This window comes from Rhinatrema bivittatum, chromosome 3 (assembly GCF_901001135.1).
Source record: "Rhinatrema bivittatum chromosome 3, aRhiBiv1.1, whole genome shotgun sequence".
NCBI lineage: Eukaryota > Metazoa > Chordata > Amphibia > Gymnophiona > Rhinatrematidae > Rhinatrema > Rhinatrema bivittatum.
Window position 1 is genome coordinate 208219957 of NC_042617.1, and position 26315 is coordinate 208246271.

Genomic DNA, 26315 nt, shown 5'->3' on the forward strand with positions numbered 1-26315 from the left:
GCCTCCCGGAGGGAGAAGTAAATCCCCGCGCGCCAGCGGGCCCTTGGCTGAAACCACGCCCCCGGGCCCGCCCCCAAAACGCCGCATCCCGCCCCCAAAACGCCGCGCCGATCGGCCCCGCCCCCGGCACGCCCCCGACACGCCCCCCTCGGAAAACCCCTGGACTTACGCGAGTCCCGGAGCTCTGCGCGCGCCGGCAGGCCTATGTAAAATAGGCGCACCGGCGCGCAAGGCCCTGCTCGCGTAAATCCGGGTGGATTTACGCGAGCAGGGCTCTTAAAATCCGCCCCATTGTGTCTGATAGAGGGTCCACAGTTTACTGCAAGATCTGGAGGGCTCTATGCAAGAAATGTGGGGTCCAGTTGGATCTCACCTCAGCATTTTATCCACAGAGTAATGGACAAGCAGAATGTACCAATCATTCACTGAAGACTTTCCTGCGGACCTTCGCTACAGAGAGATAGAATAATTGGGTGTCCCTACTACCATGGGCTGAGGTCTCATATAACAATCATACCCACTCATCCACGGGGAAATATCCATTCCTGCTGGTGTATGGAAAACTACCACTCCCGGTACAGTTCCGTCTACGGCAACCCAAATGTCAGCTCAGCAACTTCACATCCTCTGGAACTCAATTAAAAAAAAGCTTCAGCACACAGTGGCTACAGCAAAAAGGTTTGCTGATCGTCATCGCTGTCCAGCTCCAGTATTCCTGCCAGGAGACAAGGTTTGGCTGAGCACCAAAAATATTCATCTTCGTCTACCTTCTCGGTGCCTGGCACTTAAATTCTTCGGACCGTTCAGATTGGCAGAGAGAGTGGGTGCAGTGTCCTACCGGTTACATCTGCCCACTACATTGAAGATTCATAATGTATTTCACGTTTCTCTCCTCAAGCCTGTGATTCTCTCCAAGTTTCATCGCAAGCCACCCGATTCACTGGAGATACCCTCAACAGCAGAGACAATCTATCAAGTCCGTGAAGTACTGGATATACATTTACATCATCGTAGATGGGAGTATCTACCATCTTGGGAGGGATGTGGTCCTGAGGACAATACCAGGGAACCTGCCAGCAACATCCTAGACAAACCGCTTCTGCATCAGTTTCATCTAGATCATCACTAAAAAGCTCAAAGAATGCGCAGGAAATCGAGCAGACCATCGGGATGCAACGGTCATAATAAAATTGCCCTCTGAAATGAAAACCAAGTAAGTAGAAGGACTCGGGGTGAACTGGTAAAAGGCGGAACGCGGATTCTATGTCAACTTTTTCCATTTGCATGTGGCTTCCTGCATTTTTAATGATATGGATGGAGGAGTCCAAAGAGATGTAAGACACAGAGCATAGGTGTGGGTCTATCTGATCATTGACTGAATTACCAGGAGGAAAGGAAAGGTTGTGTATGAGCTGGTAGCGACCCGGCTCTTTTTTGGGTACCATGCCCAGAGGGGAAATCACCATATTCAAAAAGGGAGGGTTGGCGAATGTGCCAATTCAGAATGGATTTTCTTTGATGCCTCCTACTCATGCAAAGATAGGGAATGAGCGTTGCGTGGTGGGGGGGGGGGGGTTGGTGGGGGGGAATGTATTGACATGGAATTCTAAAGCCGTAAGTGAAGCTATTAGTAATCTCCACTGCTTTTTCCGGGAACGGGTAACATTGAAGCCAGGGGAGTATAGCACTAATCCTGACCAGTGTTGGGGCCAGCAAGCTTAGCTGGGCAGCTGCTGGGTGTCTGGTGTATCAGTCTGCATTCTCTAGTAGGGATGTGAATCGTTTTAGGACGATTAAAATTATCGTCCGATAATTTTAATATCGTCTTAAACCGTTATGGAACACAATACAATAGAGATTCTAACGATTAATCGTTATAAATCGTTAGAATCGTGAGCCGGCACACTAAAACCCCCTAAAACCCACCCCCGACCCTTTAAATTAAATCCCCCACCCTCCCGAACCCCCCCCCAAATGACTTAAATAACCTGCGGGTCCAGCGGCGGTCCGGAACGGCAGCGGTCCGGAACGGGCTCCTGCTCCTGAATCTTGTTGTCTTCAGCCGGCGCCATTTTCCAAAATGGCGCCGAAAAATGGCGGCGGCCATAGACGAACACGATTGGACGGCAGGAGGTCCTTCCGGACCCCCGCTGGACTTTTGGCAAGTCTCGTGGGGGTCAGGAGGCCCCCCACAAGCTGGCCAAAAGTTCCTGGAGGTCCAGCGGGGGTCAGGGAGCGATTTCCCGCCGCGAATCGTTTTCGTACGGAAAATGGCGCCGGCAGGAGATCGACTGCAGGAGGTTGTTCAGCGAGGCGCCGGAACCCTCGCTGAATGACCTCCTGCAGTCGATCTCCTGCCGGCGCCATTTTCCGTACGAAAACGATTCGCGGCGGGAAATCGCTCCCTGACCCCCGCTGGACCTCCAGGAACTTTTGGCCAGCTTGTGGGGGGCCTCCTGACCCCCACGAGACTTGCCAAAAGTCCAGCGGGGGTCCGGAAGGACCTCCTGCCGTCCAATCGTGTTCGTCTATGGCCGCCGCCATTTTTCGGCGCCATTTTGGAAAATGGCGCCGGCTGAAGACAACAAGATTCAGGAGCAGGAGCCCGTTCCGGACCGCTGCCGTTCCGGACCGCCGCTGGACCCGCAGGTTATTTAAGTCATTTGGGGGGGGGGGGGTTGGGGGGGGGGGGGGATTTAATTTAAAGGGTGGGGGGTGGGTTTTAGGGGGTTTTAATGTGCCGGTTTTGCGATTTTTCGATTTTTCGATTTTTCACGATTTTTCACGATTTTTCACGATATTTTACCCCCCCAAACGGCAACAATACGATTCCCTCCCCCTCCCAGCCGAAATCGATCGTTAAGACGATCGAGGACACGATTCACATCCCTATTCTCTAGCATTCCGGCATTGTGTAGCGGGGTGAGACCCAAAACCACAGGTGGCGCACAGGTGCTTAAATTTGCAGTTCGCGCATGTACATTGGCCAGCGTTGAACTGCCTGCACGCGTCACCCCTCCCACTGCCTTGAAAAGTACTCCTATCATGAGCAGTGCCTGGGTACGACAAGGATCTATCCTGCCAAGTGGACTTATGTAAAGTTATCTCATCCAACCATAGATCCAACAATCTATGTTTCCAGGAGATTGAGCGATCCTGCAACTGGGGATCTCTGGGCTTCCCCGGTTTCCTTCCTCTGCACACGCGGACCTGCAAGCCTCTCCTGGTCCTCCCACCCGCAAATGTGGGGGATCTCAGGGCCCCTCCGAGCTAATGCAGGGAACTGACGATTCTCTCCGGGCTCTTGGGGCCACCAAGCCTTGCCTTCCAACACCGCAGGTGCCGCAGTTGCTGCCTGGATGCCTCCTCTAAGGCCTGGAATGCTGCTGAAGATGGCCACGAGACTGCAAATTGTGCCAGAGAAAATTAAGGGTCTGCTGCGCTGCCGCTGAAACACCACAGCACCGTGGACAGCGTGCCGCCTTGAACGCCGTACAGACTAGGCCGAAATCGTAGCTCGCACTGAGGAAAAACAAAACGAGGCAAAATGAAACTCGCCTGAAAATTGCAGCTGCCCTGAGGTAGGAAAATAAAACCCATGCCGGCGGTGCCTGGTCAAAAAGGGGGCCACACACGTCGCGTACCCCCTTTTCAATCCAGGCACTACCCACCAGGCCAGCCCCCCTCCCACCCTCCTTGCCTTCTGCGCCCCCATTGTGCCCTGCTCACTAATGGAGTCGCAGGCTCTTTCTCAACGCATGGCTGCAAGGCAAATGCATGGCACATTCTGTCCTCTCACACCACCCTCTCCTTGCTCCTTGTGCTATTCTCAGGACTAACAGAGCCACTTGTTACCATATCCTGGAGGCAGCATGATGAGAATGACAATGAGTGCGATGTCCACTTTAAATTTAAATGGCCCAGAGGATCCTGGGAGGGGAGGCTGCACCCATGACAGAATTTCTCACCCCTATCCCTTCTCAGCAGTTGAAGAAAGAAGTGAGGAGAAGCAGCTGCTATGAGTAGATAGAAAAAGTGCTACATGGTGTCTGTTCAAGACAAATATACTCCTTTTTATGGGGTAGATTTTTAGAAAAGTACGCCCGCGCGTACTTTTGTTCGCTCACCAGGCGCAAACAAATGTACGCCGGATTTTATAAGATATGCGCGTAGCCGTGTGTATCTTATAAAATCCGGGGTCTGCGCACGCAAGGGGGTGCACATTTGTGAACTCTGCACGCGCTGCCCGTTCCCTCCGAGGCCGCTCCGAAATCGGAGCGGCCTCAGAGGGAACTTTCCTTCAGCCTCCCCCCACCTTCCCCTCCCTTCCCCTACCTAACCCATCCCCCCAGCCCTATCTACACCCCCTCTACTTTTATCGCGAAAGCATCCAAGACCACTGTTTGGAAAATGTTTAAATATTTTTATATGTTTTTAATTATTAGATGCTCAGTTTATCAGTGTTTTGAAATATGTATCCCTTTTAATTGTATGGTTTTATTATTTTTATTGAAGATTTATATTTTTTCATTTTATTGTTTAATGTTTTGTGAGGAATGAGGCTCTTTCTAGCATCAGCCCCTAGTGCAGAAGACTCTGTTTCAAGCTGCCTGTCTGCTCTGCTGTCATCAGCAGCTATTGGACATGCCCCCCGCCCCCCCCCTCAGTGATGTCAGCAATATAGGATGAGTGGGGATAAAGCAGACAGAGGAGGGTGGAGGCAATGCACACCCAAATTTAGGCTTTTAATTTTACTAGGCAACTAAATTTAGGTCCCTAAAATGTGGAAGGCTATAGGGATAGACAGGATGGGAAAAAATATTAGGCTCTTAGCATTGACGTACAGCACTGTGCACCTAACTTACCCCTGGAATCATCGTTCTGCTATAAATATAGCAGAACGATGAGCTGGCAGAATGATGAGCAGGCGGCAACATCGCGGTGGTGCATTTTCACTTATCATGGTCGTGACTGTGCTGCACACTAATGCCCCTGTAGCGCCAATGAAATAGCTGTAGCTATTTCCAGCGCTAATGGGGACAGGAATGTGTGATACATTATCACCTGCAGAGCTATAGGACCCACATTTTCCTAAACCATGCCTAAACCCCACCCAAACTCCTCCCCTTTCAATAATTTACATTTTCAATTTGCAAAGCAGTAGTTAGTTATCGCATGCGATAATGTCCTAATGCACGCGATAACTGCCCATTGTGATTTGAAGAATGACCCCCTTTGCAACCTATATTTAGGAAAATGTAGCTGGATATTCAGATTATCTGCACAATTGCAAACTCGAATGCTACTTCTGACCCTTGGACTTAGCACCTATTTTCAAAGGGAAACATTTCCCATTGAAAATTGCTTAACAAAATAATACCCCAACCATTCTGCACTGGCTATTTGTATGGAAACTTTTTCTTGGCTAAAAATATGGACATAGTTAAGGAACCATAGGATTCCTTAGCAGAAGGATTGAATCAAAATGTCTGGGGAAGTACAGAATGATAAGTGAGCTGAGGTTTGAGGTTTTGGCTCCCCCATGTGAGAGAATCAGAAGGTATGGTTGTAGTCTTTATAAATCCCTGCCATCATCCTACAGCGTGGATTCTTAGATTTCCCTGCATTACTTTAAGGTATAATAGCCCTGTCTGTGCAACCACTACTTCTAATTATTTTGCTTAGGATAAAGTTTCTCTGAGGTTCTTGCTTACAGAGGCCTGGATAAAAAACTGGAGACAGAATGCCTTATCCCTATTTTAATCTAGAGTTTTTTGAGACCTTTTGTTGATGGAGAAGGAAGTTTGTTCACCTTTCCCTTTATTTTTTTGGTTTCCGCTTTTTAGTGAAATTTTTTCCATTGGTGTTTATTGACTGAAAATCCTCAGGCCCAGAGATTCAGATTTTCGGTTATCCAAAGGAAGATATATCTTTCACCTAGAAAGGACTTGAGGAGAAGCTGTGTCATCACAGAGGAATGGCTTTATATGCATTATCAGAGAGAAGGAGTTTAGAAGGTTGATTCAATTTTTTTTTTACTACTGACCCAGGTGTGTGATACACTTGGGAGGAGATTTCCAACTGGATAAGACTACAGGATAGTTATGAGAACTGGGACTTTTCATTCTACTAAGTATTTGGGACTAAAATTGTAATAATTCCACAATGGGATGAATTTCCAAGTAAAATTTGAAAAGCGGGAGAAGGTTTACACATTCTTGAATATGATCAATTGAGAAAGCAAAGGAGATCAATTATTAAGGAATTAGTTCTCATAAATTCTAAAGGCTTTGGCTGGAAAATTAAGCTATCAAATTTCTTACTTTTTAATCTGTAATTCAGTTCAAGAACTTCCATTGCATTTTACAATTATCTTAGGGGTAGATTTTCAAAGGGATATGCGCGTAACCCCCGAAAACCTACCCCTGCGCGCGCCGAACCTATTTTCTATAGGCTCGGCGGCGCGCGCAAGCCCCGGGATGCGCGTATGTCCCGGGGATTTCAAAAATGGGTGGTCCGAGGGCGGGGCCCAAGCGGGGCGGCAGACTGGGGGTGGGGCTGGGGGCGTGGCGGTGGTTCGGGGGTGATCCGGGGGCGGGGCCGAATCCTCTGGCACAGTGGCCTGTGCCCTGGGATGGCGAGCCAGCGCGCGCAAGTTACGCCTGCCAGAGGCAGGCATAACTCAACGACATAAGGTGGGGGAGGGATTTAGGTAGGGCTGGGGGTGGGTTAGTTAGGGGAAGGGAGGGAAAGGTGGGGGAGGGAGCAGAAAAAAGTTCCCACCAAGGCTGCTCTGAATTTCGGAGCGGCCTTGGAGGGAACGGGTAAAGCCATCGGGGCTCCCCTTGGGCTTGGCATGCGCAGTCCCTTGTGCGCTCTGACCCCAGATTTTATAACATGCGCATGCATGTTATAAAATCAGGTGTACATTTGTGCGTGACAGGTAGCGTGCAGAAATGTACCCCATGTGCTTACAATTTAAAATTGGCCCCTTAATGCATAGGTATTACTCTAAAGTGTGTTAACTTTTTGCACAAATACCACAATTATTGTATTTCTAGGAGGAAGAGAGAAAGAGAGACTACCTGTAAGGCCCTTGTAGTAGTTAGCTGTTTATATCTCTATAGGAGGTCCACCTAGTAACTTGAAGTGAGGTTTAGGTAGTAGTGTAGGGGTTAGGGGCCACTTTGACATGCAGAGTGAGACGGACAAACAGAACAGTGCACTCTTGTGAAGATTTGATGTCCTTTGGAGTGAGGAAGCTCACACAAAGATGAGATTTGTACAGTGTTCTCTCAACCTAGCTTGATGTTACCCAGATAGAGAGTCCATCAAGCTAGGTTGAGAGAACACTGTATAAATCTCATTGTTGTGTGAGTTTCCTTACTCCGAAGGACATCAAAACTTCACAAGAGTGTACTGTTCTGTTACGTCTCACTCTGCATGTCAAAGTGGCCCCTAACCCCTTCACTACTACCTAAACCTCACCTCGAGTTACTAGGTGGGCCTCCTATAATAGCATAAATAGCTACTTACTATAATGCTACCATTAGAGGCTCTCACTCTAACTCTCACTCTCACATATATCTCTGGTTTTTCTCTCTCAGCCCAAAAATGCCCAAAACACAAATTGTAATTTGCCTTGTGGGCATATCACACAGCTTCATGCCAATGAAAAAGGTGCAGTTATTTTCAGCATTAAAACTCTGCAATATGGCTTCGCAAAGTGTGAAGCCAGCCCAGTTTTCCAAAAATCCCAACCCAACTCCTCCCCTTTTAAAAATTAGCATTGCACCATGCGTTTTGGTGCTTAACACATGGAAAAACGCCATAACGCGAGTTGGAAAATAACCCCCTTTGTTAGGACTGAGATGTGAGCCTTTGAGCTCATTATCCAGGCTTTCTCACTCAGAGATTACACATATCTTTGTTATATTAACATATGTAGCTATTTCCAAATTCCACATGAACTCCTCTCCAAGGAAAGCCTCCTCTACTACTTGGAGTTCATTAATCAGAAATGATTCACTACTTGGTGTTCAGCTCTAGTCAGTTTTTAGAGGGGTACATTTAGGATCTAACCCCCAAGTTAGGTACCCAGCACCTTTGAAAACTGCCCCTAAGGCAATTAAGAGAGAAATAATGTATATATATATATATATATATTTTTTTTTTTAAGAGAAGCCATATTACAAGAGAAATAATAAGCAGTGCTTTTGAGAAGTCAAAATTTTGCAGAAAACAGTGCAAAATATTATTTATTTGTGTGTTACGCTCCCAACACCCTTCAAAGAAAACAATTTTGAATAGTAATGTTCTCTTCTATCATTTCTAAAGACAGTGTCATTCGTCAGCAATCAGAAAAAGCATAAAGCAATTTTTCTCATAAATAAAGCACATTTCAATTTCATTCACAACAAATAAGGCATTCTTGAAAGCACTTTGTAAAATCAACATAAAAAGACAAGACCTGGAACATCTGTTAGGCTAATAAGAATATGTCTACTGTTAAAAATAGAGACAATTCCTGTTGTTTCCCTTTTTGAAACTAGCCACAACTGACCACAGGCCTTTTGGAAGACTTAGCAAAGGACACATTAGACTTTAAATTTTGAGGTCTAGTTTCAATTTTTATGCACCACTGACTTTATGTGAGACCTTCACCAATGCACTTTTTAGACCTAGCTAATTTCTGTTAACTGTGACTTTTTGCCAAGTTAGACTGGTGCAAAGGGTATTATGAATTCTAGACAAACCTTACAGTCCTGAACTGCCCCACTGTTCCCTAACAAAATTAAAAGTTATGCATTTATAATAGATTTTTTTAAATATTTAAAAGTGAATTTTAAAAGTGCTACGCCTGCCAAAGCCAGGAGATGCACGCACAAGTCGGGCCAGCGCATGCCACGCGGATTTCAAAAAGTGCGTGAGTATGCATGTATCTCTCACCATGCACACAAAATTATTTTGACAAAAAAAGGGGCAGGGCATGGATGTGGTCTGGGTGGGGCATGGGCATTCTTAGATTTCTCAATGAAATCTGTGCATAAGTATTTACGCACACAAGTGCACCAGGGTCCCCTACTGTATAACTTTACTTCTGCTATGAATGGCATATAATTCTTGAAAAATAAAAGCTAAGAGGTTAGTGGAATTTTAAAGGTTGGGGCTAACAGGGTAAAAGGTAGGCTAGTTAACCGGGGGGTTATGACGTCCTATATTTTACTTGGGCAAACGGGGAATGAACTGGGGAAACTGTTAATTGTGTTGACATGTATGTCTACTAAAATCCCTCCACTTGTGCGGTAGAGGCAGCATTTGCCCACACATGCACGTATCCATATAAAATTGTGTGCACGTGTACATGCATACAGCCTATTTTATTTTATTTGTTTGTAACTCTTTATTTAATGACACAGAAAATACCAAGAAAGTAAGAAAAGGAGAACAACAAAGCAACACTATGCGAGTCCATTTACAAAGTAAACAAACATTTACACCTCACAATAAAGGCGTCTCCAAGTCCAAGAAGGTTTCCAAATGAGCTCATATTTTCGTGGCATATCATGAAGGGAATGGGACAGGCATTCCCTAATGGCAACATCAGCTATCACCCTCTTCCAATGCTCAAACTGCGGTTTTGACTTCCAAAAATATGCATTGGCTATCCTGGCAGGTGCAGTAGATGATCCACAAGCAGCGAATCCATTTACAGGGAGGAACATCCCCCATCTCCCCAGCAAACAGAAAGGAGCCGTAAGTTGAAAGGTAAAGTGAGTTATCTGCAGAATAACAGTCTGCACCTGTAAACAAAAATCAACAACTAGTGGACAATCCTACCACATATGCTTGTAGGAGGTTGATAAACCGCAACCCCTCCAACACAAAATACTTGCAGCACTGAATTTAGCAAACAACCAAGGATATCTATAAGTCCTGTGTAATAGGTGGAACCTGAGTTCTCGAATTTTATTACAGTGAGATAACTTAAAAGTAGCCCACCAGATATCCCCCCCCCCCCCTCGCCAGTCATCTTCATCAAGATGTAAAGATAAATCCATATTCCACTTAGCAATAAGGAGGCATTAGTCTCCAATACTTTGATCCCTTTTTGCAAATATATATACAGTTGGGAAATCAATTTGGAGCAATACAGATGAGTGGTCAACAACCGTTCCAGGTCTGTACAAGGCTGCAATAAAGAAAAAGTGTCAGCCTCACCCAACAAATCTCTGAGCAGTTGCTCATAAAGATATCATGTATGAGGGGACACTCCAAATTCAAGATCTAAACCCTCAAATGTTTTAAATCTCTGTCCCACCCACATTTTATCTAACCAACATAAACCCTTAGTCATCCAATCATCAGAGTCTATTGATAGCATATAAAAGAAGAAATAGATGATGGGCCATTCATTGGTAGGTCTAACAAGTTATGAACAACCTTGCAGGTGTGCAATGTATGAGACAATGTTGGATTGCTATGAGATATTTTATGATATCTAGGAAAGGAGGGAGAAAGAGTTAATAGGGACCCCAAATACAAATTCCCAGCCTGAGAGTGCTCTAAGGAAACCCAAGAAGAATTCTCCAAAAGACCACACCAACTTATTATGCCAAGCAACTGCTGCGATGCTGCTTGTGGGTCTAGCCGCAAGCAACCTTTTACCTTCAGAGTCGCCTGGAGGCCGTCACTACTGCTGCTGACTGCCTCTCTTTCCACAGCATGGAGCTGCCACTGACATCCCTCCTATGCAGCCTGGAGGCCGCCGCCGTCCTACCTCCACAGCATGGAAGCCGCCGCCATCACCGCTGCCGACCAGGTCTCCATGTGGCCTGGAGGCCGCCGTTGATGCCATTCCTTGCAGCTAGGCTGCCGCCGACATCCCTCCATCATATGGCCCAGAGTCTGTCACTGACCAAGTCCTCTTCTGCAGCCCAGAGGCTGCTGCGGAGCTCTTCTTCCCGTGGCAGGGGCCGCCGTTGCCTTGCTCCTCTTCACGTGTAAGGGAGCCACTATTAATCTTCCTCTTCGTGGCATGGAGCTGCCAACATCAGGGCCTGGCTTTGCGGCATGGACACCGCCGCCTCTGTCCTTGGTCCTGCCTCCTCCTAGGTGCAAGGCCGCACTTCTCTTCAACATTTAAAGGGCCCGGGGTGGACAGAGCACTGCGGCTCCACTTTATTATGTTTCCAAGGCGTCTTCTCTTCTGCCCTATAAGAAGGATATCTCGTCAGTCTGTCTTCGCCTTCGCAAGGAGCTGCCTGCTCCTGGATTCTCCACTATTCCAGCTCTTCATTCCAGGAGGCTCCGAAGTCCATTTCTGCTTTTTGAAGGCACTCTGTTCTTCATGGGAATTCCCTTGACATCATCTGTGGTTTCTGGTCCTTCGTCTCCATCTTCGTTTTTACTTCCTGGTCTCTCATTGGGTCCTACATCCTCGTCTGTCCTGTCTTTAGATGTCCCAGTCTTCAGATGTTCCAGTCTTCAGATGTTCCTGTCTTCAGATGTCCCTGATGTCCTCATCCTCAGATGTCCCTGACATCCTCGTCTTCTGATGTCCCTGACATCCTCATCTCCAGATGTCCAGTTTCCTGGTGTCCAGATGTCCCAGTGTCCAGATGTCCTGATTTTCCTGATGTCTAACATTCCAGTCCTGATCCTGTTGTTCCCTTTGCCAGCTCTTCGTCCAGCTTCCAGGTTCCTCTTGTCCATCCTTCCTGGCATGCCTCTGTCGTGGTCTGTGACCAGCCCATAGGGGCTGTGTAGGGCACTTCATGGCACAAGGCCTACCTTCACTTCTGCAGCACAAGCCTCTGGAGGACCCTTGCTTTTAATGTTCCTGAATCCAAGTTCCAAGTTCAGAGTCTTCAGTCCTGAGTCTTGTATCCTGTTCCCGGTCTTTGGAGTACCTCGCACTTGCTTCTGTCCATTACCTAGACTCAAGCCAGATCCTGCTCTGTTCCAGCATGGTCCGCGACCACCCATGGATGGCTGTGTAAGGCGTGCTTTGGTGCAGAGTTCTCCTGAATCTCTGCCATGTTTCCGGATCCAAATCTTCACTTCCTCGCTGGAGTCTGCCTCACTTCCGGCATGATCTGCAACCAGCCTTGGGTGGCTGTGTAGGGCATGCTGCGGTGCAGTCCTCAATCCAAACTAGTACCCGTATTGCCTGACTACCCTGAGTCCTTGTCTGACTTTCCGGAGTCCTTGCCTTTGACTGAATACCCTGAGTCCTCATTTACTTCTGAGCATCCTGAATCTTTATCCACATGTGAGCATCCCGAATCTTCATCCATGTGTGAGCATCCTGAATCCTTGTCCAAGTTCTAAGTCCTCGTCTCGTCCAAGTCTCCAAATATCCTCGTCTCGTCCTAGTCTCCAAGCATCCATGTCTTGTTCATGTTCCAGTACCATCGCCTGTCCTCGACCGCTGTCCATCCTGTCGCATCTGCCCTTTCCAGGTGGCAGGTCTGAAAGGGCTATCGAATGGCCAGAGGGGTACTCCAGAGACCAGCATTGTGTTATTGGGTCTCTTCTTGTGCATTCAGGTTCAGCAGAGGTCAGGGCTCTTGATCTTCAGCCTATCCACCCATGCTTGGACATGTCTTGCCTGCCTCGGCACTTCCATGGAGCTCTTCTGCAGTCACACTGTGGTCCAAGGGCACACCAATCTCCCTGGAATCGGGACCACTCCCTAGGACTCCTGTAACAGATTGTGAAGGCCATGTGTCCGGTGAGCATGTTCCTGTGATGGGCCCATGCCTTGTTCCAGAGTTCCTGATTCAAGAATTTTTGTTCAAGAATGTTTGTGTTCCAACCCTTTTTTTTGAGTGTCCCTTGACCAGCTGGAGGTGCCAGCCTTGTTGGGGATTTTTTTTTCTCTCACCATCTGCAGGAGGCATTAGCATCTGCTTGTTACTAAGAACTTTCTCCGGGAAGCTTCTGTATGGCCTGGGTATATCTTGTTTTATGACCTGCAGGAGGCGCCTGCATCCAGGATCACTCACTTCCATTAACTGTTAATGCTTCTGGCTCCTTTCTTCTGTTTCCACTTCGTCAAGATGTTTATACTTTATCCCCGGGTATATTTTTTCTCATGACCTGCAGGGGGCACCTACACCCGGGTTCACTAGCTTTTTCTAAACTGCCAAAGTTCCTGGTTCCTTTCCTTTGTGTCCATTTCATCAAGACTTTTATATTTTTCCCTGGGTATATTTTTTCACGACCAGCAGGAAGTGCCTGTACCTAGGAGTTAACATCATGTAGCTGGAGACCCTGTGCATTTTGTCCACCAGCTCCACTATCTTGCAAGAATATCCACTCTTCATGGTTCCAAATTCGACAGTCTTATGGTACCTAATTCCAGATGACCTGCACTCAAGAGCTACCATCATATAGCAGGAAACCATGTGCCTTCAGTCAATCTGTGTCATCAATTTGTAAGGAGTAATTGCTCTGCTTGGTTCTCAGCTCCACAGCCTGGTTAGGCCTTTTGTTCCAGATGACATGCAGGAGGTGCCTGCACCCCAATTGTTGCCATCTTTTGACTGGGGCCTCGATTACCTCTACCTTACTCCTTGAGTTGAACCAGCAAGTCAGTTCTGCTTGTTATGCTCAGCACTGCCAAAGCCAACCAGTTTCCATGTCTCAGCCTGGCTTACCATCTTGTAGAAAATATCAAAAATGGTTTGCTGGTAACTCTTTATATCAATACAATTGGCCACACCAATATTAATTAAATGTAATACATTTTATAGTTTTGTAGGACCAATACACAACGAGTCTGTATGTCAATCAGACCCACCATTGCTTTATTTATTTATTTTATTTATTTTATATTTAAACGATTTTTAGAATTGTTTGTATATTATGTTTTAAAATGTTCCATACTGCCACAGGAGACTCAGTGCAAAACAGACTAATAAGCCATTTTGGTCAAATAATCCAGACGTCAAAACAACCCTAATAAAATATCCATTCAAAAGAACACAGTCATAGTACTTAACTCAAGGTAAGATCCCAACGCGATCACGTTTCAAACCAACGGTTCTGCTTCAGGGGAAACACCAAATGTACATCTTCTTCAAAGAAATCATCGCATCTTGCAGAAATAATCTTCTCTTAGTGGCAACCACAGCCACAGCCACTGTCTATCCGACGGAGCGCACTGTTAACCCTCGATTGGACGCGCGTTTTTGACGTGCTAGCATTACCCCTTATTCACTAAGTGGCCAAAAACGCGCGTCCAACCCCCCTGAACCTAATAGCGCCCGCAACATGCAAATGCATGTTGATGGCCCTATTAGGTATTCCTGCGCGATTCAGAAAGGAAAATGTGCAGCAAAGCCGCACATTTTACTTTCAGAAATTAGCGCCTACCCAAAGATAGGTGCTAATTTCTTCGGGCACCGGGAAAGTGCACAGAAAAGCAGTAAAAACAGTAAAAAAGTGCACAGAAAAGCAGTAAAAAGCAGTAAAAAAACAGAAAAGTGGTGCACCCTCCGACTTAATATCATGGCGATATTAAGTCAGAGGTCCCGAAAGTTACCAAAAGTAAAAAAAAAAAAAAATTTGAAGTCGGCCCAAGGCTTACGGGTCGAAAACTGGACACTCAATTTTGCCGGCGTCCGGTTTCCAAACCCGTGGCTGTCAGCGGGCTCGAGAACCGACCCTGGCAAAATTGAGCATCAGCTGTCAAACCCGCTGACAGCCGCCGCTCCGGTCCAAAAGGAGATGCTAGGGACGCGCTAGGGTCCCTAGCACCTCCTTTTACCTGTTTGCATACTGAATCGCACGCACAGGAGAGTGGCCTGTGTGCGCGCCGGGAGTTCGCCCACTCTCCCGCGGACTACTGTATCGGACCGAATGTGCACAGTGTGTGCACTTAATTAATTTAGCACACATGGACTTTATCCACAAGCGAATGATGTTTCTACTCTTTATGATGGAAGCAACAGATATGGCCATATGTAGGCCTTGAGAAGAAGCTATCAGACATTGTAACTTTAGATTCCATCTTAATCTGACCCTCTTAAATCAGCTGAGGATTGTGGGGGAGAACATTGGTAGTGTAACAGCTCTGACATATTTTGCCACTTTGCCTGCTGAGTATGAAACAGTCTTCAGATGGGGCTGTTGTAGCCATTATGTAGCCACATTTTGATAATTCTCACAATGTAGGTTGTGAACTGTGCAAAAGAGGCAGAGAATTATATACTTATGAGGCAGAGTGATAGCTGAATATGTAATGTTGTGGTCTGGCAGGTTATCAATGGCCTTATAGATGTGCTGGAAATGTAAACCATACCTTGCACCCAGATATATAAATTCTCACATGAAATGGATGTTTGCATCCAGAGCAGCTCTCTGTGTCACAATGTGAAGCTTAATGGCCTCATTTGCATAGAGTTCACATGGTACTGTACAAGGTTGAACATACATTACAGACAGTTGTTTTTTTATATAAGAGAAATTGCTTGCTTTATCAGCTGTAAAGAGCGGAGCCACCTGTGCCTTGGGTTGACACCACATCTCTGCACTGGTCTGTTTGTGTGGTATATGCTTGTCATTGTGCCTATCTGCCTTTGGCCTTTATGGCTTGCTATGTTTTTAGAGGGTCTCTTTGTTGGATGTACTTGTGTCTCAGTTACTGTCAATGTGTGGGTCTCCCTCTTAGTATGCCTGGGTGTCTGTATTGCTCTCTGGCAATCAGGGTGTGAGGGTTAATTGGCTCCCTGAGTGCTTACTTGCAGCCTATATGCTCATCTGTATGTGTCAATGGAATCTCGCATGCAACATTAATATCAAGCAACTGGGTTCTTTCCACCAATGAGAAGCAGTTTGGCTGCATTGTCATTAGCATAGATGCATTAATGATACAGGGAAAAACACACACATATGAATGTGAGGGATTGTGACCAGGCAGCCACATATCCACACGCTGTCTGTAAAGACCCATTGTGATGATATTCAAGTTGCCCAAAGGAGACCATTTGTATATAGGCATTTCACTAGAGGCAGATACAAAGTAATCTGGCACACATTGAGCCCACACACACTGAATGGCAGAGAGCTAGACACACACATCCTGACATTCACATCCCTAACATATATACATGTGCCTGCCTGTTCTCTGAACATATGTACACAGTTATACATGAATATCTTTATTTTTGTTTGGAAGCCACCACATGTGCATGTGTCATTGTTTCCAAGGCCCTGACTTGACCGACAAGAATAGAGTATATACTCCATCAAGCTCACAGTAGTTTAAGAGGCCTAGATATGGTGGAAGACAACTCCAGTTAAGATGTACACCTGCACTGTGCTGCAAACACTTTGGTACACTTCCATGTAGATAGCCAAGCCTAAACATCAGCTACTTTATTCCTGTCTTTGTAAGTAGACCTTCCCAAGAGAGCCTACAAGCATCCTGTGGCTTTTCAGCACAGAAGGCCCATGTACAGTAAAGTGTACACTCTTGGGAGAGGTCACTTAATTAATACCTTACTATACATGTACACTCTGCTGGTTCAGCCACAGCTGTACCAGATGGAAAATTAAGAAGCACTGGGACATCATGCATACTGGTGAGCTATAGGTGAGCAGGCCAGAAAGATGCTGCTTGAATGTGATTTAGCATCCCATAGTAAAACACCATTGCTTGGCAAATGGGTGATGGGGCTCACATATAGTTCCCACTATCTGTCCTGCTATGCCAATTAGCCCTAGCTTAATTTGTGCAATGCAAGAATATAGTGTGGGAGTAACACACCTGTGGCTACAGATTTTTTCATTTTCCAATGTAGCAGAGCTCTATATCTGTCATAACTACTGTTGTTTATGATGTCCTGATGCTTTGGAAGACATTGGAAACATGTGAGTCTTGCATGCATCAAGGGCAGCTGTGTACATTACTAATGGGTATTCTATACACCACCTTCTCTATACTATTAGATAATATATACAGAGGCCCGTAATCAAAAGCCATTTGGATGGACAACTCAAAAGGGTATCCCTCTAAATGGCTCATGTGGCATATTCAGCCACTTATCTCAGCTACATTATAGACACATAAGTAGTTATCTGGCTATAGTTTATACCTCCCCCCTCCCCATCACCTGATGTTCTCCCACTCAGTTCCTTAAGGGGGTATATTTGCTTAAGTACTGGGTGGGTGGGTGGGTGGGTGGCAGAGCATCAGGTGCCAGAGAGGAAGTGGTGGTTTGGGGGGCAGTGGATGCTTTCTACTTGTAAACTTTAACAGGGATGGAGGAAAGGGGAAGGCCCAGTCCCGGCATAGCATTGTCAACTTTTCATGTTCAATGATAAAGGCATTGTGGGAGGGGTCTGGGGAAACAGGTCAAGGAGACTTGGGGGCAGGGGCCAGGAGGCCTGCAAGAACCACAGTTTTATGTAATGTTTTTCTGTAAGTGGTGCTATTTACCAACATATCTGTAGAACATAGCTTGGTAAGTAGAGAGTGAGCCACCACGCAAGGCCGGATCAGTTTAGACATTTTCAGCCATATTTACATGTTGCCCTACAGTAACCCAGCTATACTTTATGGTGATTAGATAATACGATACATTTATGTCATTGAATATATGGGACAGGTTCTGCTGCTAACTGTAGATGGATAACTTGGCCACTACCCAGTCTAATGAATCTGGAACTCAGTATTCTTGCAACCTCTTAGAACACAATATTATACAGGAAAGTAGCTTATATGTAAAGCTCATATAGCCTGCTGTGTGTCAACAAAGGAGTCAAGGAGCTCTGGAGTATAGAGAGTACACATTTCATAAGAGCAGAAAGCGATGAGGCCTGCTGTTGCTTGTGACCAGCGGACATCCTCATACTCCCTACAACCCTTGCACTACCTTTTGTGATTGAACATAAGAAATTGCCATGCTGGGTCAGACCAAGGGTCCATCAAACCCAGATCCTGTTTCCAACAGAGGCCAAACCAGGCCACAAGAACCTGGCAATTACCCAAACACTAAGAAGATCCCATGCTACCGATGCAATTAATAGCAGTGGCTATTCCCTAACTAAACTTGCTTAATAGCCGTTAATGGACTTCTCCTCCAAGAACTTATCCAAACCTTTTTTGAACCCCCACCTCTGCATTTTCATTTTCTACTTTCACTGATACACCTAACTGAAAAAGGTTTGTCTCCTTGCTGTACAATTTTAGCTGGTTTTGCCTCTGTGTGCACCTTTGCCATTCTATTAGTTTTTCATGATATTAATTCTTGCCTTCTTTCTAAAATCCCTTTTGAATACTGATTATTTTGCCCTTTTTCAGTTACCTCTTTTGAAAAAAATACCAGAGATCAGACTGCCCCAGGGCACGTGTTTTTTCTTTTCTTTTTTTGTTTTTAATAAAGAAAACTTAGCTGCTTAGTGCCTGATTTTCAGCACTAACTAGCTAGGTTTAGTATGGAGAACCCAGCCTTCCTAAATCTTGCCTGTCAAACTATTATTGGCTAGATTTAGTAGAATATTCAGCATGAAACCTAGCTGGTTAGGTTCAGTTGAATATTTTGCCTAATGATAAGGGCCCATATTCAATGATGGACCCTTATCACTGGGTTTTTGAATATGGACCTCATGGCGAATAACTGGTGAGAGACTTTATAACACCAAACTTCTTTTATGAAAGCATGACAGACCGATAAAAGCTGGATTTTATTATATAGGACGAAACATATTAAATTGTTCAGAGCTAGAATGTGATTGCAAAAATTACAGTGGTGAGGAAATAATTTGGGAAAGACATTTTATTTAACTACTGTGAAAACTGGCTCCAGTACATGATTTTACTTCAATTTTGCATGTGCAATAATTATTTTTAGCCAGTCATTGATAGATTCATTCTAAGGTGTGTTTGTGCTATACACCTTTACTTTGTTTCTGAAATACAAATATTTATACAGTCATGATATACATGAGGTATATACACTGTATTGGAACTTACCTTTAGTAATATTAAAAGAAAAGGTACAGTTCTAGGATTCTAGAAATCCAGCGTATCTTGTAAATAAAGATGCACTTGAATGTGATAGCTTTAGACAGATCTGTTGCATTCTAAGGTTAAAAATTGATGCTCCTTTTGGATCTTGTGATGGTGTATGTTGGCATCAAGGGACATGACAATGTAGCTTTGGTCAAAGGGGCATATGAGACATTTGTTTTCATTGATCTGTGGGTTGGGCAGAAGGTTGCATTAGCATTACAAAATCTTACCCTCTGTAATATACTTGTTCTCTGTTGCCCTGCCAGTATATAAATACATAATTATAATATTTCAAGAAGTAGTGTTGTGTAATCAGATATATGGTAGCCAGATCATTAAAGGCAATATTTATTAACCCTTTCCCATTCTAGTCCATGACTGGTGATATAGCATTTATTACTCTAAAAAAAATGTAGGCCAACTTGTTTCAGGATTTATGTGAGTGAGGTTTAAAAATCTAGAGCTGGTTTAGTCATGCTTGACTGGAAGGTTATTATGATAATCTTTTCATATACCACAGCCATATCTTCTGAATTTTGACATATAAATTATTTTTTAAAATACCTGACACAGCTAAAGTATATCCACAGTATATATTATTAAAATACTTTGGAGGCTTTTAATCTTCTAACTGCATTAATCATATTTATCATATTGTTTAGAAACATTTTAAATTTCACACAGCTTATATGAATGATTAGCAGCAGCCTAGAGCAGGGACGTCTTATAAATATTTTCAACTAAATAAGTATTGAAGCTTTGTTAAAATTCCAGAGGTAACATATGCAGAGGCAGTTCTTATTTACTCTTTTGAGCACTGAAGCATTAATGCTAAATCACATTGTATATATATTTTTGCTGTACAAATTCAATGTGTAGCAAGCTTTATCTGAAATATATGTTGGAATGAACTTCACATTTGATTTAATAAAAACATCAGTTGACTTAGGGGTCAATATTCAAAAGGTTTAATGGGCTAACTTTGAGGCCTGTTCAAGAAAGTCTGATGAAAATATTATTTAACGTGGGCATTATATGGCATTTATACCATGGCATCGTAATTCATAATTAAAAGAGGGTGGATGGTAAATGCACAGGAGCATGACTTCTGCTTTCAATATAAATAGACTGCACAATGCCACTCCTTATTATTGCTGTAAGGCAAGAGGTGAGCTCTTGACTCTGGAGGTAGTTTGGTGAAGACAGAGAAGAATAGCAATTATTAATTCTGACTAGGGATGTGAATCGTTTTTCAACGATTAAAATTATCGTCCGATAATGTTTATATCGTCTTAAATCGTTATAGAACACGATACAATAGAAATTCTAACAATTTATCGTTAAAAATCGTTAAATCGTGTTAGTGCGCACTAACTCGAGTTAGTGCGCACTAACTCCCCGTTAGTGCGCACTAACTCGATTTAGTGCGCACTAACTGAAAATGATACAAATAAACACTTTCCAGGTCACTGAAGGTCAGTTAGGAATGAATATGTGTTCCTATTGGCTGGCTGCCCTCTTATCTATTGATGTTACCACTGAGGTGATGGTTGGGGGGATGGGAAATGGAACTGGAAACTAACGAACACCAACAGAAAATGAAACAAAGTGTTCACACTTCCCAGGTCAGTAAAGGTCACTTAGGAATGAATATGTATGTATGTATTCCTATTGGCTGGCTGTGCTCTTATCTATTGATGTTACCAATATGGTTGGGGGGATGTGAAATGGAAACAGTTGGAAGCTTGACAAAAAAAGTAATGTAATGATCAGCACTCACCTGACTAGAACTTGTTTGTTTATTATTTTTGTTAGCAGGCACCTGAAATGCTAGTGCATGTTGAATTTGCCAATCACTGTGCATTTTAGAAAGGTGGTCCTGGCTGGAACTGTACACAGTTCAAATATATGTAATTGATTGTTGGTAAGTGTATTTTTTAAGTAGCCACACTGGCACCAGTATGTTTACTTTTCCTCCTACTTAACTCACTAGCTCAGCTTTGTAAGAAGGGCTTCTCTGCTTGTGTGTTGTTTTTGTTTGGTGTGAGGAGAGCAGAAACATCAGATCTTTATTCAATCTACTACAGTCATCTCTTACAGTGCCCTATCCCTATTAATACCAGGAGTGTTGTGATCTTCCTGCACACAGTGCCCTAACCCTGATACCAGTCTGAGACAGCTCCCTCCCTGCATTACTAGTGAGAGGCTGGCTTCACAGACAGGTGGGAGCTGCCTGACCCTCACTCCTGACTTCCCCCATGTCCCAGCTAGTGAATGGTGTGTGGGTGAGGGGGGGGGGGGAGGATGGTGAAGTCTGAGACAGCTCCCTCCCTGCATTACTAGTGACAGGCTGGCTTCACAGACAGGGGGGAGCTGCCTGACCCTCACTCCTGACTTCCCCCATGTCCCAGCTAGTGAATGGTGTGTGGGTGAGGGGGGGGGGGGGGAGGATGGTGAAGTCTGAGACAGCTCCCTCCCTGCATTACTAGTGAGAGGCTGGCTTCACAGACAGGGGGGAGCTGCCTGACCCTCACTCCTGACTTCCCCCATGTCCCAGCTAGTGAATGGTGTGTGGGTGAGGGGGGGGGGGGGAGGATGGTGAAGTCTGAGACAGCTCCCTCCCTGCATTACTAGTGAGAGGCTGGCTTCACAGACAGGGGGGAGCTGCCTGACCCTCACTCCTGACTTCCCCCATGTCCCAGCTAGTGAATGGTGTGTGGGTGAGGGGGGGGGGGGAGAGGATGGTGAAGTCTGAGACAGCTCCCTCCCTGCATTACTAGTGAGAGGCTGGCTTCACAGACAGGGGGGAGCTGCCTGACCCTCACTCCTGACTTCCCCCATGTCCCAGCTAGTGAATGGTGTGTGGGTGAGGGGGGGGGGGGGAGGATGGTGAAGTCTGAGACAGCTCCCTCCCTGCATTACTAGTGAGAGGCTGGCTTCACAGACAGGGGGGAGCTGCCTGACCCTCACTCCTGACTTCCCCCATGTCCCAGCTAGTGAATGGTGTGTGGGTGAGGGGGGGGGAGGATGGTGAAGTCTGAGACAGCTCCCTCCCTGCATTACTAGTGAGAGGCTGGCTTCACAGACAGGGGGGGAGCTGCCTGACCCTCACTCCTGACTTCCCCCATGTCCCAGCTAGTGATGGTGTGTGGGTGAGGGGGGGGGGGGGAGGATGGTGAAGTCTGAGACAGCTCCCTCCCTGCATTACTAGTGAGAGGCTGGCTTCACAGACAGGGGGGAGCTGCCTGACCCTCACTCCTGACTTCCCCCATGTCCCAGCTAGTGAATGGTGTGTGGGTAAGGGGGGGGGGGGGGAGGATGGTGAAGTCTGAGACAGCTCCCTCCCTGCATTACTAGTGAGAGGCTGGCTTCACAGACAGGGGGGAGCTGCCTGACCCTCACTCCTCCGGGGTATTGTGATCTTCCTGCACACAGTGCCCTATCCCTGATACCAGGGGTGTTGTGATCTTCCTGCATGCAGTGCCCTATCCCTATTAATACCAGGAGTGTTGTGATTTTCCTGCATGCAGTGCCCTATCCCTATTAATACCAGGAGTGTTGTGATCTTCCTGCATTCAGTGCCCTATCCCTGATACCGGGATGTGTGCAAGAAGATCACAACACCCCCGGTATCAGGAATAGGGCACTTTGTGCAGGAAGATCACAACACCCCCAGTATCAGGAATAGGGCACTGTGTGCAGGAAGATCACAACACCCCTGGTATTAGGGATAGGGCACTGTGTGCAGGAAGATCACAACACTCCTGGTATTAATAGGGATAGGGCACTGTGTGCAGGAAGATCACAATACCCCTGGTATCAGGGTTAGGGCACAAGTTCTAGTCACATTGACTGATCACATTACTTGTTTTGTCAAGCTACCAACTGTTTCCATTTCCCATCCCCCATATACTGTCAGTAGGAAACTTGGTTACATGAATAAATAAGAGGGCAGCCAATAGGAATACATATTCATTCCTAAACTGACCTTAACTGACCTGAAAAGTGTCAAATTGTATCATTTTCAGTTAGTGCGCACTAACTCCCAGTTAGTGCGCACTAATCGGAAAAAACGATTTTTAACGATTTTTCAACTAAAAAATCGTGCCTAAGACGATTTTCTTGCCCTGCCACACGATTTCTATCGTTAAGACGATATGGAAAACGATTCACATCCCTAATTCTGACTCCTGTGTATTGTGTCAAAACTGTTTTCCCTCACAGTTTATCCTGTCCTTTTGTCTGGTATGTGTGCATGTCAGAATGGGCTCAAGAGTGTTTGTTATTTGTTTGTATCTGTATCTCTTTGTCTTTATTTTTGTATTTCAGTGTGCAAGAGAGGAACATCTGGTCATGATTGCTGTGTGAAAGGATAGTGCTATATGATAGGATAGACGGGCTGAGGGGACATGCAAGAAGGGTGCAAGGGAAGAGATTGAGTATGAAGATATCTGGGAAACAGGAGCAATACAGCAGGGTGATGGACCAGGAAGAATGGGGGAGAAAAAAGCCCATGCTGCAAGGAAGTGGAGGCAACAAGAGCAGATGGGATAGCATTTGGGTTGTATGACCTTTGCGGCCATACAGGGCACTCTCCCATATGATGTCTACAAGCAGGAGAACTGAGAACAGTGTGCAAGAAGAAGGAAGTTTCTGTCTGTGGTGGTAAGTGAAGGACTAGTTAGCAGGGAGGAGGAAGGGGTGAAAAGGAGAGGGATGCTAGGTGGGAGAGGGAGAGACAGAGAGAGAAGATACTAGGTAGAGAGAGAGTATGGGGAATCCTGGGCACAGTTAACAGGGGAGATACTGGTGCTGGACAGAATGTGAGAAAAGTGGGAGGAGGGACAGATGGGTACAATGTGCCAGAACCACTGCCACTGAAAGATGGGATGCTGTGTCAAAGCTGAAATCAAAGAGGGAAGGCAATTTCTATAAGATATACCATACTGGGTCAGACCAAGAATCCATCAAGCCCAGCATCCTAGTTCCAACAGTGGCCAATCCAAGACACAAGTACGAGGCATATACCCAAACGTTAAATGGATCTCAAGCTACTGTTTCTATCTGATTAATAAGCAGTTTATGGATTTTTCCTCTAGGAACTTATCCAAACTTTTTGTAACCCAGTTACACTAACTGGGGTAACCACATCCTCTGGTAATGAATTCCAGAGATTAATTATGCATTGAGTGAAAAAGAATTTTCTTCGATTAGTTTTAAATGAGTTTTTTGAGATAGTATATAACCGATTTGCATTTACCTGTTCTAGACCTCTCATGATTTGAAAAACCTCTATCATATCCCCCCCTCAGTCATCTCTTCTAAAAATTGAATAGCCCTAACTTCTATAGCCTTTTCTCATAGGGGAGCTATTCCATTCCTCTTATCATTTTGGTTGCCCTTCTCTGCACTTTCTTCAGTGCAACTATAACTTTTTTGAGATGTGGCGAACAGAATTGCACACAGTATTCAAGGTGCGGTCTCACCATGGAGCAATACAGAGGCATTATGACATCCACAGTTTTATTTGCCATTCTCTTCCTAATATTTCCAAAATTTCTCTTTACTTTTTTTGTTACATAGCGGCCTCAAAAGGCCTTCCATTCTGTTATGTAATGGGTGTTATTGTGTGCCCTTGGGCCTCAGCCTGAGCCCAGATGGATCCAGGACCGAACCGAGGGTTGATGGCGTGTTCCAGCATGGCTGACGGTCTTACCCTCCGCCAGGCCTGCAAGCTCCCAAGGCCAACAACATGATGATGTTGGAATGTGAATGGTCCTCCGACCATTCCGAGCCCTTTCGGACCTGCCGCTTGGATCGCAATGGAGCAGCAGGCCTGGCCTGAGGATGAGGGCAGACGGGCCTTGACATGAAGACATAACACCAAGGTCGATGCTACAGCATCGCAGATGAAGATATGACACCAAGGCTGATGCGGACGGCATCAGAGACGAGGGCTGGCACGACATGACACCAAGGTAGTTGAAGACATGACACCAAGGCTGATGCGAAGACATCACGGACCAATGGTCGATGCGATGGCATCCCGGACCAGGGTCGATGCGACGACATCAGGAACAAGATGTTGACATGATACCAAGACTGATGCAACGGCATCCAGGACAAGACGAGGAACTTAACGAAGTCCAGACAAGACGAGAGGTTGGGCGGAAGGACATTGGCACTGTCTCTCAGGGCGCCCTACACAGCCCACCTTCACGGGCGGACCCAATGGGCTGGTCACGGACTACCCTTTCCCACTGCGCACCCTACACAGCCCGAGGAGGCTGGTCACAGACCACGCTGAGAACGGGACGAGTGCAGGGAAGAATCCAGCCGAGGCATAACTTCGACAACAGAGTCATAAGTCATCCGGAGCTCCGCAAAGGGTGGCAGGACATGATGGCTCAGGAGCAAGGGAACAAATTCCACCTGCAGGCCACTCCACGCTCGGGAAAGACGTCATCCGAGGAAGCAAGGCCTGACAGGACCAAAAGGCTCAGAAGCCTGAAGACACAGGAGCAGGACACTAAGGAAGTTGGGACATCAGGAAGCAGAAGATCAAGACGAGACACCAAGACACCTGGGCGGGGTCCTCAGGCACGAACATGACTTGACATGACAAGAAGACGAAACGAAGAGGAGCTCCACAAAGAAGACCTGATGGAGCTCTGGCAGCAGGAGCCTCCAGAGTGAAGTAACTCCAATGCAAGGCGAAGACTGAAGTGACGGAGCAGCCTTTTTATAGGGCTGGAGCAGGAAATCAGTCCTTAGGTGGGGCCAGCACACTTCCTGTGTCTGGCCCTTTAAATTCTGTAGAGAGGCGTGGCCGCACGCCTAGGAGGAAGGAAGCAGGAACTGTGCAGGACCATGGACAGCGGCCTGCACAGCGTCGTCGTATAAAGAAGCAGGGCTGGCCTGAGATGCAGGCCTGATGACGACAGCGGCTCCAGCCACTGCAGGAGGCCCCGGGGGCGGCTCCAGCCACTACTCCAGCCCGGGGCTTGCGGCCTGCAGCCCCGGAAGATGAGATGACGTCGGTGGCGATCCGTGCAGCATGGAAGGATGCTGAAAAGTCCGCAGCTGCTGCCACGGTGAAGCAGAGCACCAGAGGCAGCCTCCGGGCATGAGAACGGGAAAGTCTACGGCTCCAGCTGCACCGGAAGGCCCGACAACGGTGGCGTCCATGCTGCGTTGGGAGAAACAGCATGGGGGAAGGTGAGTGCAGCCTGCTCTTGGGGGTTAGCTCCGCGGGCAGGGTTGCATAACAGTACCCCCTCCTCAAAGACCC